This window comes from Tupaia chinensis, unplaced genomic scaffold (assembly GCF_000334495.1).
Source record: "Tupaia chinensis unplaced genomic scaffold, TupChi_1.0 Scaffold143675_1, whole genome shotgun sequence".
NCBI classification, from domain to species: domain Eukaryota; kingdom Metazoa; phylum Chordata; class Mammalia; order Scandentia; family Tupaiidae; genus Tupaia; species Tupaia belangeri.
Genome location: NW_006203523.1, coordinates 36,442 through 42,603, shown reverse-complemented (window position 1 = coordinate 42,603; position 6,162 = coordinate 36,442). Strand labels below are relative to the sequence as shown.

Here is a 6,162-nt window from a genome sequence, read left to right as displayed (position 1 = left end):
GACACAGGTAGAAGTATTAGAATGCATTTGACTTTTAAAGGTATTGACTAAAAATCAAAACAGAATAAATGAAGATGTAAATACGAATGAGACTAAAATCTGATAATCCCTATGTATATGTATGTATATGGCATGCATTTATACACACATATATACAGTTATGTCTGTTCTAGCTTTTCTGAATTTATGTCAGTTAAATTAGATTGATGTGTGGAAAGATGTGTTTCCCTCCCTTTTTTTTTGATTTCTCAGAGCTGGAATAAAATATACATATTTTACAGCAAAAAAAAAAAATCTAATTTAACAGCTATTTTCCAAAATCCTTTCCAGAGGGCCTGGGTTATGCCCATAAATATTAACAGATCATTTTGACCCATTGGTAACAAGATTCTTCCTACCTCCTGCCCCTGGCATAGTATCTTTGTGACATATATTAAGCCTCCTTATCTATGTAAAAGTACATTCTTTTCTGACCTCAGCAACCTTTCTTTCCCAATCAACAACCTAAAAACCATAAGCCCACCTATAACCTACAAACCCCCTACCCCCGCTTCCACATGTCCTACATTTTTTGACCTGACCAATGGAAAAATTCTTCACTAAATTCTAAACTCTCGCTCCCAAAATCAAATAAAAAGAATTCCTGTACCTGGTCACCCTGAGAAAAACACATTGCCTCCTTTCCAGGCCTAGGTCATTCATATTCTGCTTAGAAATAAACCACATTAATTATTATTTTTACAGAGTTGGTTCTTTCTATTGACAATTATATGCTGACTGATACAGCAATATGTATCTTTCCCAAATTTATTTCCAGTTCTTTCTTTTAAGAGAGAAAGTAGGAAAAGAAAGAAGACAAAAATTGTCCAGATGAGGTAAGAGACAGGGACCCTAAGAATATAGTTAGGGTACAAGCCCAAAATGGAATCACAAAATAGCTACGTTTTAATATGGAGACAGCGCAGCTTGACTGCTTGCTCAGAAGAGGTGGCTTGCAGCAGTGGCTCAGTGATTGACCTAGGCAGCATGACCTAAACCTAAAACAAAGGCTTTTATCCAAGCCCCACCACATTCTGGGAAAAACATAAAAGAATATTTTTGATGGCCTAAAGTTTCTAGACAAAGAATCTCCTGAAATTTATATATTTCAGAAAACAGATCGCCAAGAAAACGAGCAACACTTTGTAAAGTAGAGGAACTTGGGTTTATAATGCTGGCAATCCCAGCAGAGTTCATACTTTCAAGTCTGGGTTCTAACTTGCAGAAGTTACAGGTGTTAAATTATCTCGGTCAGGGATATTATAGACTGTAAGAGTCACAAAAGAGCCTCAAAACAGTTGCAATCCAGCTTGTAACATTTCCCCACAGGTAATTTACAAAGGTAAACCTTGTAAGTGCTTAGAAACACTTCTTGTTTGGAAGGAGTTAGCAAACAGGGTCCATAATACTCCTGTTTTGATGCCCTTAGTTTTCCTTAGGGCATTATAGTATGGCCTCATAGTCACTAAGGCGGTATCGGCCAAGCCTACCAAAGGGATTGTTGCAACTTATGGAAGGGTTCAGAACGGTTCATGTGTTGTCTTGAACAGGTATATCCTTGATTTTTCTACTGTGCATATATCAGTCAGCCTCCAGAATGACTGAAGCAGGTCTGCAGATTCCTCAGGCTTCTGCCATGCATTGACTAGTAGCCTCTGGAGTGACTAGAGCAGGGCCATAGACTCCTCATTTCTAAAGCGTCCTCAGGAGGTGCTTCGTCTAGTCTATTTTTGCAGACCAGGGTCTTGGTGGGTCCATAGAGGCAGCTGCCTTGACTCTAGTGTGATGGGTCCATGGAGCAGTAGGAGTGGCCAGAACCATGTGAAGCCCCATCAAAATTGGCTGAAGGGGTTCCATCCAGCCTTTTAGCCACACCATATCCCTGGGTTGGTGGAGTGTACCCAGTCTCCAAGGGGGAGTGAAGCCCTTTCCATAGTTTGTCACACTATATGTTGAAGGCCACACCCAAAGACTCGTAGATAGCGGGACAGGTCTATCTCTTGAATCTGTCGACAATCTCCTTTTAGAAATGACAGTAGGAGGGTGTGCAAACAAAATTTCAAAAGGAGAGTAGCCAGATTGTCTAGGACTGTAGCAGAACCAGAGAAGTGCTAAGAGTAATCAGTCCAACCAAGTAAGGGTCAGTGGACCTGGAGAAGTAGCCACGGTCTGGGTAATTTTGGAGACAAAATCAGGCCTATTATCTGATACTATACTCAGTGGCAGCCCATATCGAGGGATAATCTGCTAGTCTAATGCATTGGCTAACTCATGGGCCTTTTCTGCTCTAGTGGGGAATGCCTCCACCCAGCCTGAATAGGTAAAAACTAGTACCAAGAGATATTGGCAGTTTCAGCATGACTTGACCTCAGTAAATTCCACTCATAAAGGTTCCTATAGCCTGGACTCCAGAGGGCCGTTTTGGGTTCTGATGGGCATTGTTCTCGATTCCAGTGGGTTGGTTTGGCTTCTGATGTGTATTGTTCCTGGTACAGGTTATACGTCTGCTACTGACATATCCAAAGTACGTGGGAGTCACCCATTTGGCACCTACCACCAACTGTCTCTATGTCTTTGTTCCTCCTTCTGTTGCTCATTGATTTTATTCTTTTTTATGGGGAAGCTCTGGCAATAACAGGACTCAGTTGCTTGCATAACTGGAGGTTTTCTTCCTTATTCAAACTGATGGCATATTTTACGGCCTGGATAAGTGCCCACAGTTCAGCCCACAGAGCTGACTAGCCTCTGCGATCACCACATATCTGGCTCTCCATTGTCCATACTATACATAACTGCTGCCATCCATGAAGTGTCAAATCTGGTCCAAGAAAGGCTTGTCTCAAAGGTCCAGTCTACTTGAATAGACCTCATTGATGACGTCTTTGCAGTCATGATCAGGCAATCTAGGCTTGGAAGGCAATAGGGTGGCTGTGTTCAGTGTGCACACTGTCTCTAGCCACATGGGTGGGTGCTTGCATTATAATCTTTGGTACTGAGCTAGTCCTTGACCCAGTCAACCTTCTGTAGCACGTACTGTTCATCAGAGTCACAACAGCATGGGGAACTTTCTTTCCATTTAAAGGCAAACAGGGGCTCTTGGAAGTAAATTGAAGACAGAAGAAGTCATCTTTGAGGTCCAAGCATGTGAAGCAACTGGCTTGTTGTGGAAGGAGCCTCAGGGATTATATAGGAGTTTGACACTACACAGTGGAGGGTTACAGCAGCATTGTTCATGGCACAGAGATCTTGTGCTGGTTGGTTATCTCCTCTAAGATTTCCTAATGAGTAGCAGTGGAGTGTTCCAGGGAGATTGACATCCAACCAGAATTCCAACTTTTTTGAGGTGGTCAATGTCTCCTTGGGTTTCCATTTGCACTGAGTATAACCTCTACCTCACTTGAGTGACATCAGATTTCAAGTCAATGACAATTAGGGCATAATTCTTCGCTATCCTCCACCAAGACTGTCAGTAATTTCACCTGTAGATTTGGCAGATGGGTATTTCCCACCTCAGAAGAAAAGATAAACTATTTTCTGCACTATTACCACCATAATCAGGGCTCTGCTATTTCCCAGAGTTATGTTGGCTATTTCAACCAGAATGAAAGTGATCCATGGTTATCAGTTCAATTTCCTATGGAGTATCAGCTCCTTTCCTCCAATGTATCCTCCAAAAGTACCAAAGTTTTTTGTAAATGTTCTCATCATAGCATCCACATCCTCAAATCCAGGCCAAAATAGCCTACCACACCTCAGCCTGTTTATAAGGCCTAGTGCCCCAATGTTGTGAGCCTCATGCAGATACAAGTACACCTTGTTCTTCGTCTGGAGGACAATCACTTCAAGAGGGTGAACAGATCCCTCCATGCTATATATTCCTTTCATGAGGATTATTGTTGCATTCAAACACCTTAATGGTTGCTCTTGACAGTCTGGCTCCTAGAACCAGTGACATATAGTTCCGTTCCTGAAATGACACAGTAGAATTTTAATAACCAGTTATAATCATGAGACTCCCTCTTCATTGTGTTCATCTTGAGCCCAGGCACATTGTAGATGGGGCAATTCCAGTTGTTTCATGTCAGACTCATCAATATGGTTGTCCATACTAAATAGATAATGATATGCTCTACTACAGGTTGAGACAGTGATGAGGCATAAACTGCAAGTCAACCTTTGCCAAAAAGAGCAGGAATATTCATTGAATTTGTGGCAAATGTATGTCCGGAATTGACAGAAAGCCCTGGTGGCTTGGGAACCAGTGTCTACCATAAATGTCATTGATTGGCTTCCCACCTTCATTTTGACTATGGTCTCTCAGGAACCTAGGAGTAAGGAGCCTTGTGTATTCTAGTCTGTGCCTCAATCAGAAGGGCAGAGCCCTATTTGGAGGTTTTACACACAAAAAAAATCTGGCTGGAGAATAAAACAGAGGGAGTGCAAGAAGGCAGTAAGGGAGAAGGCAGCTAGGAGCTCTAGACTTAATTCATTCCACCCCATGTCTTGAGATTCCCACCCTACCAAGTTCCTGGACAAGAGTTCCCCAGTGTTTCTCTTCTGGATACAATGGCCCATACAAAGCCAATTCTAGTATCTTAAGCAAGCATGCCAAAGAAAGCTAGCACTTTGGCCTGGAATGCAGTTGGGTCGTAAGAGGATTTTTACTACTGAAAAGAGGTTTTTACTAACTACCCATGCTTATCTTTTCTTCTCATCATAGGGAATTCAATATTTTCTGGGGAGCTATCAAGCTTGTAAACTGGTATGCGTTAACAGAATTATACATATTTATATTGATCATGATTTTTAATTTTAGCAACCTTAAATTTTAGCATATATCAGTAGCTTATGAACATGTACAAACACAAGCTTATTTACATATTTCCCAAATCAGAGATCAACCCAATGTCTTTGATTTCTATAAAATCTACAAGCCTAACAATCAAAGGATATTAAATTAATGATGAGAGCTATTAGAAAGTCTCAGGAAAAATCAGGTGACAATGCTCTCCATGGGTCTATGCTTAAAGTTTGGTTTACAACCTTTTATAAAGATTTTAACAATTTACTTTTGGTCTTAAGCAGTGGGCCAGGAAGTGACCATTTTGGTATAGGCAACCTAGCATGGAATTCCTGTCAAACATTTTCTTACCTTTGGTTTGGCTTAGTAGTTCAGAAAGGCAATTAGTTTTCCCACAGAAAATGGATATTTTTATCCAGTTAAATTATTAGATTGCCAGTCAGAAAACTAATCAGCTTAAATTCAGTCATAAAACCAATCAGTTTCTCCACAGACAATGGAAAATGTAAGCCTTTACCTGAAAGAGCACATCCTTTTAACATGTTAGGATTGTAAGAGCCAATTTCCTGGGATTACTTTGACATCACATTCTCCAGTGGTATCATGATCAGTTTTTCATGACCAGAACAAGAGGGGATCTAGTTGGTGCCAATTTCCTTCTCTGGAGACAGAAGGGACAAGCCTTGAACTCACAGATTGGGACAGAAGCAAATCAGCCAAGAGCTCAAGGGCATGGGGGTCCCTTAGACATGCAGAGAAATGCCCCTCCCAATGTATTCCTCCCTGCAATGTAAATACAGGTACGGATTCACTCAGATTCTGTAATCCAAAGACTGTGGGGTCACAAAAACTAACACACAACACACATTCACACAGTCACTCCAGAGTTTATAACAGCGTCCTCCTCCTTTGGGAGAGTCCCCAACTTGTGGCCCCAGCAGGGAATCCATGTAGCAACCTGAGCTGGTGGACCATGGGAAGGGGATCCACACAGCAACCTGAGCTGGCAGCCCCCAGCAAAAGGACCCATGCAGCGACCTGTACCCAGTACTGGTGGTTCTTATGGAAGACCATAGGAGGTGATAAGGAGGTGATAAGGCTTCCCCACTCAAATGGAGTGGATCTATCTGGGTTGCTGAATCCCAGGACTTTACATTATCTGGAGATTTTGGCCTGTGAGTTGACTGGATGGACCTGAGAAAAGACCAGGTGGCATTCCCTCATTTGTTTCTGGAGTCCCTTTGTCTTTGCAGGCATTTCCTACCATACCAGTGGCTCAAGGGTCCAGTATGGTTGGTTTCCCGGTCAAGGAACCAAATATG

General features: G+C 42.0%; 1 pseudogene; it reads left to right on the top strand.

Moving 5' to 3' along the window:
• The window catches only part of LOC102482641 (MICOS complex subunit MIC27 pseudogene), an 8,981-nt pseudogene extending 3,139 nt beyond the window's left edge, over nucleotides 1-5,842 (top strand).
• The last annotated feature ends 320 nt before the right edge of the window (nucleotides 5,843-6,162 follow it).